The 11,701-nt window shown below is 40.1% G+C and overlaps 1 long non-coding RNA gene across 1 annotated transcript; it reads right to left on the reverse strand.

Moving 5' to 3' along the window:
- Positions 1-1,836: 1,836 nt before the first annotated feature.
- LOC148118398 (uncharacterized) lies at positions 1,837-10,671 on the reverse strand. Its single transcript, XR_015735987.1, has 3 exons — positions 10,572-10,671; positions 9,095-9,145; positions 1,837-8,917 (listed from the first exon to the last, which is right to left on the reverse strand). It is a non-coding gene; the product is annotated as an uncharacterized LOC148118398 (long non-coding RNA).
- Between the last annotated feature and the right edge of the window lie 1,030 nt (positions 10,672-11,701).

Raw genomic sequence — 11,701 nt, forward strand, 5'->3', positions numbered from 1 at the left:
CAGCCAAGAAATCCTATGAAACCAAAGAATCAGATATTTTCTTTTGAAACTTTTGCATAATTGCAGAAAATAAATTCACAGCCTAGACAGTGACCAGCAAAGAAACTGGGTCCACTCGCCATGGCCTCAGGTGATGAAAAGTTTCATGAAACAAACAGAATTTTAAAAACTAAATATTAAATATTCACTTAAAACCCCTCATTCTGTGATTTATTGCTTTCAAACTGTTTTAAACTGTTTGTTAAGATTAGCTAATATTATTGACCATACTTCATTATAATCTATTCCTACTTAGGAAGCCTAGCTCGAAGCAAATCATTTTCTTTTATAGTTACACAAATAAGAATAAATCTATCAATATTTGTGGGGTGAAAATAGTGAACAAAGTTCTCATAGAGTTATAATTTTTCCCCAAAACATTTCACACAAATTCTCTGTATCAGTGGACTATTAATAGCTGCTGATTGATCAACACTTATAAAAATGGATCAGTTAAGCTCCTTCAAACAGTTTCTCTTTGGACAGATGATGCCTGTACCATTCCCAGAATCCTGCTTGTTTTCCCATCCCTACTCAGCCCTCTCCCTCACTATGGTCACAAATAGATAAGCTTGCCTCCATAGGTCCTATCTGGCTTTCTCCACCCTCTACTCTCACAAGTTTCCAAATACCACCGTACCTTTGACATACACGCTCAGATTTGCCACACTTTTAATCCATCAGCTACCTCTTGCAGGATGTTTTTCTCATTGATTATGGTGACCAGATGGTACTCACCAGGTGCTCCGTGGCGTCTTCAGACGCTCCACATGCAGGGAAGCCTCGTCCTGCCTTTTACCTTTTCTCTTCAGGCAGCAACCAACTCAAACTTAAACAGCCCTGCCGCTGTCTCCAGATCTCTGCCTCTAGGAAAACGGTGTGTTCCCTTCTCACGCCAAACCACTTTGGGGCAGCCTACGAGGTCCTGCAGATCTTGGGATACTTAGGGTCAGCTCGAACTCTCTAGTACAAACATTTATAGGGGGCCCTAAATGCACGAATCAAAGACATTCCAAATGTGGGGGGATTCTCGTAAAAACTTTTAAAGAGATCACACACTTTTTCTCTAGCTAATAACCTCACTATAAACAGAAAACTAAAAGTTGAGGTTCGCTGAGTCCAAAGACTCGGCTTGGATGTCACCATGCCCGTGGTCCTGTTCTCCTGCAGTCCTACCTGCTCTCTCTTTACGAATAAGTTTTCCCACACAATGCAGTTTTAAAGTGCAAATAAGTACAAGAGGAGGCACTGTTTGGATTCAGTGTCTGCTCGTGGGACCAGTGCCTTACAGATTATGACATGTAGCACACAGAAAATGGGGTTAGAAAGGGTGACGTGGCCAAAGGCTGTCCTCAGGCTGTAGAAGGCAGGGGAAACCCTTCATTATTCTTCCTCTCAGAATGAGGATGCTCCTGATAGCTACGTGTCACCTCTAATGTCATCTTCTCCCTCCCAGGCTTTGTCTCCCTGTCTCTTTCTTTCCCTTGCTGTCTTTCCCCCAGCCCTCCCCCTTTCCTCACTGTGGCTCCCAGAACCAAAGAGAGGCAGAAGAGTCTAAGACTGGATCCACCAGTCCCCAATGAATTAATAACCATGCCCAGCCCCAATACATGCCAGAAGGACTTTTCAATCCCAAAGAGAACATTAGGAATTCTTAATAAGTTGGACATTAAAAGTTAAAGCATTGGAATTTTATTATTGTTATTGCTATGAGATATGTTAAAAAATTTAGATTTTAAGGGGTGGCTTAATAAGTGCTACACAAATCAATGTTAATATTGGTTAATTTAAAAAATTATTCTAAGAAAACTTAAAATAGAGAAAAATCATTGTTCCTATCTAACAAAGGTAGGACAGTGAGCTATCCACACACCTCTGGCATAGAAGAATGATTGAGTTAATTTTTTTCTGTTATATAAAGAAAAAACCTGAATGATACAAAATGAAATTATAACAAATATCTTAAATTAAGAAATATATGGTCTTCAACATAAGGGTGTCCTAAAACATTCTTTAACAGCTTTCTTAAGACAAAATTTAATAATATGTCTTCTTTTGTGTTTATTTTTATTGTGGTTCTTTGACATATTCATACTGAAAATAGGAAAGACAGAAGAATAAAATATGAACGAAAACAGCACTTATGATAATTATTCCAGAAATTCATGGTTCCCAATCAGAGATTCTCTGTCTGTGTAGCCGATGTTTGTTTAGATCCCAACATGATCACCCATCAACATATCCCTCTACCTGGACGCTCAAGCTGTGTGCATCTGGTAACCAGAAGGTGCCATAATCCACAGCTTGGAACTCACTAGAATGAAGACTCTTCAAGCAATGAGGCTTGACAGAAGTAGACAATGAGGGAAGCCAGTCAGCAAACGTCACTTTAACTTCCTTTCTGAAGCATTCATTTATATTGTTTATCAAATATGAAGATAGAAAATAATGTGTGAAGAAATTTAAGAGCCAACTGGAAAGAAAGCAATGAGTCCAAGCAGTGACTCAATGGCACACAAAGGGCACAGCCATTCACTCTGAATACATCATAAACAAATGCATGCTCAGCCGCACGACTGAAATCATTTTATTAATTGCCTAAATAGACACAAAATAAAACCACCCAAATCAAACTCTCTTATTGTACAAGTAAACCTATTTGTTATAATACTATGATAAATAATTAACATGATTTCAAGCAAAGTCTTCTTAATTTTAATCATAAACTTTGCATTTGTTGCAACCTTTTTATGGTGCTGGAGGTAGAACCCAGGACCTGTCATAAGAGAGCCAAGTGTTTATTCTATCCCTGAGATACATCTCAGCCCCCTTTTCAAAAGTTTTTTTTAAATAAGATATATTTAAGAATGTTTATACTAATTGTTATATGCTATTGTATACTGTTATATACTATTGATTATATAAGGGAAGAACTAAGTGCATACTTCCTTCCTAAGATATCTGTTAGTCTGATTTTGAAATCCAAATGAATATAAGAAAAAGTTCCAGGTAACAGCAAAGATATAAACCACATGTGTTCACTCATTACTCAATACTTAGAGGGAATGGCTGCATTAGAAGGAGATGAGCCTGTGTCCACTGCCCCCAAATTCTCCTTCTCAAAGTGAGTCCTTGCAGATGCACAAAGAAGTATGGATCTCAATGCTCTTAGAAACCCTGTCTATAGAATCTTCATCACAAGGGGGATTTGCACAACCATGAACATGTCCAGAGCTGATTTGTTGTTATGGTAACTGCGTCAACATTGTCTATTTTAAAATCCATTGCTGCTGGGCGGTAGTGGCGTATGCTATTAACCCCTGCACTTGGGAGGCAGAGGCAGGCAGACCTCTGTGAGTTTAAGGCCAGCTTGCTCTACATAGCAAGTTCCACAACAGCCAAGGCTACAAAGAGAAACCCTGTCTTGAAATCCATCCCTCAAAAAAGTCCATTGTTTGTACTCATTGTACTATGGCTTACAATACCTGACTTGATGGAATTGTCTTGAGAAATTATCAAAACCACACAAATGTCAACATATGCATGAAGCTGATTCATCACAAAAGAGAAAAAAGTAAGCTATTTGAGGAACAACAACAGTTTGTCAGTCACATGACCATCTCCATGTGGCAAAATCATTACTGAACCGACAATGTACCTCCAAACTTGGACATAGAAATTATAGATATAAGTCTATGACAGAGAACGAGCCAACTAATGAATATTTCTCCAAATTATTTTTTCTCTAAGCTACTTATGGAAACTTTTTAAAAAATCACGAAAACAGAATACAGTAATCAACCACACCAACCAAGAAGTCTCAAGCAGTTATAAGCTGCAAAATGTACATGTTTTTAGGCAAAGGAGGCCTACCACTCACTGACCACACACACAACAGCAACAGCGGTCCTCGAAGACATAATTTCATCACCTCAGCTTGCCTGGAATTAGAAATCGAATCACCATATTCATGAGTAGCTCTAAAACTATATCTTATATCTTTATGCTACATAGATAAAACCATGGCTAGGTGAATTAAGAAATTTGTGTCCTATTGTCTAATATTTCCCTGTGAGGAAATTCTACAGATGGCACGGGCTGGATGTTGTATTGCACACCCTCAAATTTAAAGACTATAAAATTATGTACAAAGCAATGAAATCACCAGGGAGTTAAGTGGTCACACCAATGAGCATATCTGAAATTCCTATAAAAAATGACCTTAAAAGTTTCCAAAAATACTGGAAAGTATTGAAAATTTTCTGTTGGCTTTTTTCCTTTTCCCTTTGCAACAGAATGAGGGAATGAAGCATTTTCTTGGACACTGAGGATAATTATAACTAATCATCTCCTTCTCCTTGGAGCAACATTCGTTGACGTTCCTTCATTTTCGGGTGGCTGGCTGACACAATTCAAATATAATTACTCCTCTTGCATGATAAACTCCAGCACCGGGAGCAAATACAGTGTGTCTCATTGTCAAGTATGGCTAGACAGCAGCGACGTGATAGAGACCTTTCAAGCCGTGGTGTAGCCCCCGCCTTTGAAATCCGTGTGAGATGACAAAACTGACTTTCATTTCCCTTGGACTTTCTCAAGGTATCCTTATTAAGAAAAAAAAAAAGCCCGAGTCCCATAAATTTAATCTACTGCCTGCCAATCACAGTGGACTCTGCTGTCAGACAATCGTGATGCATAACCACAAAATTTAAATGTTATTGTTTCATACAAGAAGAAGCCGTTGCTCGTGACTACCCCAAGCAGTCATGTGACAATCCGGACACTTCTTTGTTATCTTCCTCCACCAAGGAACAATAGCAAGGACTGCAGAGGAGTAACAAATGGATCAAACGGAGACGGAGTGACACTGTGAACTCAAACGTAGATGGCTTCTCCCAGCTATCTTTGAGACACACACAGGATGACTGAACAGTCCTTTTCTAATGTATATTCATTTCAGATTGATAGTGATGCCCGATTCTCAAGTGACTGCTACGTGGATAATCACTAGACTCTGACCTCTAACCAACTTTTGAAAAGGAAATTGTATTAATAATAATGTTAATATTATACAACTGTGAGTTTGAATTTGGAAAAGAAATAAAGCCTTGAAATTTAAATGAAAAATTTCAACATGGCCTCCCAGGCATAAAGAGCAATGATTTCATTAATATTGTAAATTCTGGGGGTTTTTTCCTTATAGGTTCTAATTAGTAGTTTTGGTTAAAAAATGGTTTTCTATGAATGGTCACATATATCAACACAATACCACTTCATCACTAGTTTAATTATAATGAAGTTGAACATATAATTTTACCTGCCAGTTTCTAGAACAGTGTTTTCACATTGGGTCTTCCAATTCTAGACTTTTCTGGGAATAAGAGAAGTCTTTGTTCAGAGTGCACAGCAGTATTAATGGAAATACTATATTTCTGTCTAGAAGCAGTTAGCTCGGTACATCAGTTGGTTAACATTCTTCATAAAATAAAACAATTGATATCTAAATGAAGTGACATCAGATTCTAAACAACCTTCATTTGCTCCACATAGAGCAGAAAGACCTTCACCAGTGCTTCCAGAGTGGGCAGAATGCTATCGCACACTTCATCTGGGAATGGTGTCTACTCTAGCCATGTAGAAATGACAGATGTGTGTGGTTTGCTTCAGTGAAAGCAAAGATGAATCAAATAAAATGGAGGCCTTGACCACTTCACTTGCCATAGCTGACTGGGCCACTGTTAGGAAACAGCAGCGGTGAGCCAGGTGTATTTAGCTAAAACAAAGAAACAAACCAATAAACTCATTCTAGAGAACAGAACTTATAGCCACACAGCAAGCTGGAAAGCTAAGTCAAACAATGAGGCAGATAGAATTTCCCCCACATACGACATGGATGACCTGCTAAACGAAGTAAAATGGTCAGAAAAGCTTTTCCGTTTCCCGTGGGCTACTGTGCCACCATCCAGCAATGCGTCACACAGTCGCGTGACACAGTTCAGCAGCTCCTCTTTGATGCTCAAGGCTTATGCCCTCTCTAGCTTGACTTTTCTTTGTCTTAGAAGAAAGAGCTTCGCCAAGCTGAAATCATCCACCTCCCTGGTCTCACTGGGATCATCCATGTAAATCAATATTTGTCTGTTAGATACATTCATACCTAGAATTGTTAGGCATACTGTGGAACGTAGTTTAGAAATAAAAATCAAACAAACATACCGAGGTATCAGAACTTCCAACCATACTTGCTTGAGCACTACTTTTCAGAGTTTAGTGAAACCCAGAGACTTCACGTGATGCCACCATCGGATCCTTATTTCTCCTTCTTCCAAAGCCCTCCACTCCTAAGCTGCACACTTAAAAAGTCCCAACTTCATTCCACTGACCTACTAGCCATAAAAAGTCAGAAATTCAGGAATTTGAACTACAGTGAAGGGGTTATATAAGTGTATCCCAGGTCCAAAAATAAAATAAAACAAACAAAACGCAGACAGGTGACTGAGGGTTTGCATGTGGTGTGCCATGTTGCTCCCACGCAAAGGCTGAGATTCTCCTCCATGCATATTTAAACACGCATCAGCTCAGAGAAAGTTACACAGTGTTTCCATCAGCAGAAGATGTGGCACTTAGAGCAAGCATCAGGAAAATAAAAACTACAGACAAAATAGGGTGGATTTGCATATTTCACTTGAAATTAGGTGATGTTGCAGCATATTGGAGACTCATATGCATTGGATGTCAGCGGAGTTACTTTTCTTCCCCCCAAGGTGACATTGGAGCTTGTCTTACCAAATATGATGCAGCTGACAAGTGTTTTCATGTAAGGAAGATATATGCCTCCCATCACCTTGTCAAGCTGAGTGAAGGCAAACTCCAGCACATCCTTTCACAAGTGATTAGGTGGTCCAAGTCATTAAAAGTCCCAAAGTTAGACGGCAGCGCTGTGCCATGCATACATATGAACTCATCCAAGGCGGCCTCCTTGAAGCAGGTGATAGCTCTCAACTTTGTCTCAGACCAAGTCATAAATTCTTGGCTGAGCTTCCTTTCTTTCGGCGTGTCTTTGAGATTGCACTCCGCAGTAAATGCTGCTTTGGCCAGTCTCATTGTCTCCAACTTTCCTGGCCAAACCCCTAACCACTGGAGGGCCAAACATCTGATTTTGGTTCACTAACAGAAAGAAAACAACCAATTGGCATTATTTATTCTTCCACAGAACTTTTTAAATTAATTTTCAAAGTGCTTTTAAAACTTTGGCCGCAAGGAAGAAAGGGAAGGGGCATTGTTTAACTATTCCACAAAGTAAGGGAATTAGGGCACAAGAGTAGAAATAACACTGCGAAGAGTCTGAATAGTTTTGGCTAATCAAACAATCAGAATAGAGTTCAAATTCTTACATTATGATGGCCTATAATCTCCCCAATTCAACATAATCAAATTCAGGAAAAAAAAATACATCCGATGTCCTATAAATTTGATTTTTAACTGCCCAAGGAAATACAAGCTTAAAACCTGGAAAATGCATTATTTGATCTTGAAATTGTATTTCTAAGACTGTCCTAAAGAAAAGGTGCCGTGCATGGGCAGACATGTATCATAAGATGTTAACACACTGTCATTTATAATTAATAATTACAAATAAACTAAATGTCCAAGGGTTAGGGGAGAGTCATTGAGATTCTTTGGTTGAATGTTATAAATTCAAACATTTTCCAGAGACAGGTTTAATGCTATGGGGAGATAACAAGGGTATCATGTTTGTAAGACAAAGGAAATGCAATACTTAAGGATGCCAACTGTACTAAAGATGTAAATACAGAGGAGGAGAACTATAAAAATACAACAGGATGCTAACCCACATTTATCTGCTTGAGTCTGTCAGAGCATTTCAACACTCTTTTTTGGGCATGTATGGATCTTCCTAATTTTCTACAATGAGCATCATTTACTTTTATGATCAGAAGAAAATGAAATTCTAAAGTTCCTCAGTGGATAGAGAAGGTACTAGTCACATTACACACGTCTCTTGCAAGTTTCCTGAAAGCCTTTCACAGCGACCAGCCACTCAGAGCCATGTGGATATGGGAGCTGTTTCATCAGGATCCAGGGTGATGGCAGATGAATTTCTGAGATCCCGTGCCTGAATGGGTCTTGGTAGACAAAGCTACGTTTCCCAGAGAATTTCATTTCCCTGTGAAGGACCTAGAAGTTGTTCACCCAGCAAGGAGGAGGTGTGGCCATGACGAACCAGAGTGACAAGTCAGGTGACTTCACCCATAAGCTCTCCATTTGTGATAAACAACATCCAGCACTACTAACTAAGAAGAATCTCTCTTATGTTAATTAACTCGACTCCAACCAATTCATTTTGCCCTTTACATGAGCTGTTTAAAGTGTTTCAATCAGAACAGTTGTGTAAGAGATAAAGAAGAGATTTGAATGGAGCTGGGAAGTAATTCGATTGCTAGAATGTTTACCTTGCATGCGTGAAGACGTAAGTAATGCAGCCAGACTACAGAAGAAGACTTAAGTAGCAAAACTACAGAAAAAGAGGAAGGAGGATCCAATATGAGGCCAGCCAATGACATAGTGAGTTCCAGGACAATCTGAGCTACAGAAAGAGATTCTGTTCCCCGCAAAAGGACAAGACTGTGTGCCCTCCTGTATGAACCCTTCCACATTCTCTATAGTTAGAGTCAAAACGAGAACCCGAACAAGGCCCATGCTAGCACATACATTAATACAAACAGACTAGAAATGCTTCTAACTACCAAGCAGAACGCACACATCGAGGAGACTGAGTCTTCTGACTGCTCCCTTGGATCGAATCTTCCAGTGAAGTCCCATCGTCACATGGCGCAGAGAATTTTCTGCTCAGTTCTCCCTGGGTAAAATGTGTGAAATATTTGAGCATATCAAGAAGAGAGCTCAGAAACTTCTAGAAGAGAAAGAGGAGAAGGAGGGGGAGAGATACCAAGATGAAGAGAAAAGAAGCTAACGCGCGCGTTGCAGGAAAAAGAAAACAGTTCAAGTCCTTTGTCATGGACCCAGCTGTACTCACCCAAGAAGCCAGGCTGCTCCGGCTTATTTAGATCCCGTCCTGATTTCTCTCCTAGAAGAGACAAAGAGTAGGAAACCGCTCAGATTTCCTGCTGTTCTCATTTAATCCCAGTGCTCGAGCACAGGAGTTTTTAATCAGATTTTTAAATTTTGAGAAGTTTCTATGTATGTACTAAGTTGTATCATTTCTGTCCCTCCATCCCCTCCGATTTCCCCTATTTCTTATTTTTAAGTGGTTTATTGCAATCCACCCCAAAATAAGACCCTGTGAGTCTGAGTTTAATTCATCTTCTTCCTGCTCACTCATTTTAAATTACAGAACTCAGAAGTAGTAAACTCAATGTAGAAAGGCTTCAAAAAAACACACAAATGCAAAATATTTACATAATAAAAAGATGAACAGTCTCCGAAAATTCAAGTGGCCAATGCAGCTCATTAATCTGAACAACTACATTTCTTATTTTAATCTCTGCATTATGTTTTTTGTTTAAAAACCAACGGATATTTAAGGCAGAAAAGGTTGTTAGACAAAAATAAAGTAGAGAACTGGGCCTGGTGACCTGGGCCTTAATTCCTGTACTGAGGAAGGAAAAGCCTGAGGATCTCTGTGAGTTAGAGACCAGCTTGGTCTATCTGGAGAGTTCCAGAACAGCCAGAGCTATGCAGACCGACGCTCCCTAAAATATAAGAAATGAAATAAAAGAGAGAAAACAAATCCTTCTCCCACAGTACCAGGAAACACGTATTATGAGGACGCTGATAACTTTTTCCCCTTTTTTACATAGAGAAGCAGCAAAATGCATGTGTGTATTTCATCATACGTATTGCCTGTAATTTGTTCATTTTTAGTTGTTGGAAACATATAAGTAATTTTCATATTAATAACCTACAATAAAATGCTTGGAAATAAGTTCTTCTACCTACTTGCAATCGTTTTCTCTTAGAATAAACTCAAAACAACAGCATTATTGGGCACACAGCACCTGAAGCTTGGTGCAATGTACGCACTGCCCTCGGTCCCTCTGCAGTGCACCAACTGCCTTCAGCCCTCCATGAGTCTCGTTGCACCTTACAGCTCCGAGAGTAGTCGGTGTTTGTGAAAATGTCTTTTGAAATAGTTCTATTGACGATCTCTTTGTTTGAAAATCACAGGTTAGATATGGGGAAGTGGATACGACAAGTGAAACAGCACACTGTCTGTCTGGAAATTATTTCTGTCAGTCTGCTCAAACTCTCAAAGGAGGGTGCACACATATACAGGGAAGACCCTGTTCACCTTCAGTAACCGCATGTTAAGGTAGGGCCACCTTTGACCCCCGCATCCATTCATTTCTATCTGAATGGAACACAAGGAACTGTGCTTTGGATTCATTAAGTGACTGGACTGTTAGGTCCCAAAGTCCAATTATCTGTACCATTCTGAATGACTGGGAAGATCTACCAAGGTTTGCTGTGTGATGTGCACAAAACGAACTTACCAACTCCGAGAAGGAAAGATGCTAAGGACCGAAATCAAGCTCATCAGACAGCTAGTCAGTTAATATCAGAAGACTCCAGCGTCCCCAGGGCACGGCTTCTAAATGACAAAAATATCAAGGAATGAGTGGGTGTCAACATGTCAGGGTTTTACTTCTAGGAGAGGGAATTTGGATAAAATACCCACTGAGAAACTAATGAAAAGAGAGAACGGTAGATGCGTTCCAGCCTTGTCAAGACAAGAAGAGGTGAGCTAGTCTCTGTGGGTGGGTTTTCCAACTTCAAATGCGCCATGACCCTTATCACGTTTTCATTCTAATGTCCCCTGGGAAGACGTTCCAGTAAAGCCAATCTGTAGTTCCAGAGGCAGAGAGGTCACTGAGCTAGTGTCCCCATTCTGTCTGCCCAGAAGGTTAACCCTGTAGATACTCATGGTTTACACATGCGCCCACTGTCAGTGTTACCCCTGAGTGAATTCTCAGTCATTTCCAAGTCACAAAAGTAAAAGACAAGCTCTAAATTTCTACCTGCAGTGAACAAGGACCTTTCAGAAGCTCTGATGGCTGAATAGCCTACAGGGATTCATAGCATCTCATTGTTGTTACCCAGAGCAAATTGTCTTTGTTGGTCAAAGACCTTCAAGAGTTAAATAGGACACCGGGATGGGCTTTGCTCCTAACAGCACTGCTCCAGGTGGAGAGGTCTTGTTTACTAACCCATGTGTTATTAAAAGAACACAGTAACTTTTCAGAAACTTCCGAGGGTAGGTGAAAACCTTTTGTTGGGATGTTTCTGAGACACTGCAGAGAACCTCTCATGTGTACTACACTTAGGAAGACCACTGGGGTCTACAACAGAAAACTCTGCTGCTCCTAATTCTGGGGCTCAGGGTAATGAGAAGCAAGAGCTCCTCTGCAGGAGTCTGCATTTCTGCCTCTTTTCCCTCTTTCCCCAGCCTAACTGCTGCTTTGCGCAGGGCTGACATCCCCTATTCAGATAGAGAACCACGTGTGTTCTGTAGCTATGAAACTGCCAGCAGGTTACACCTATGGGGGTCCAACCACCCACCCAAATCTTGCCAGGCTCAAAATTAGCTTAAAGCTGAGTAGATGATTGAATAAGTCTGGAGACA

The sequence above is a fragment of the Myodes glareolus genome, chromosome 22, assembly GCF_982192425.1.
Source record: "Myodes glareolus chromosome 22, mMyoGla1.1, whole genome shotgun sequence".
NCBI lineage: Eukaryota > Metazoa > Chordata > Mammalia > Rodentia > Cricetidae > Myodes > Myodes glareolus.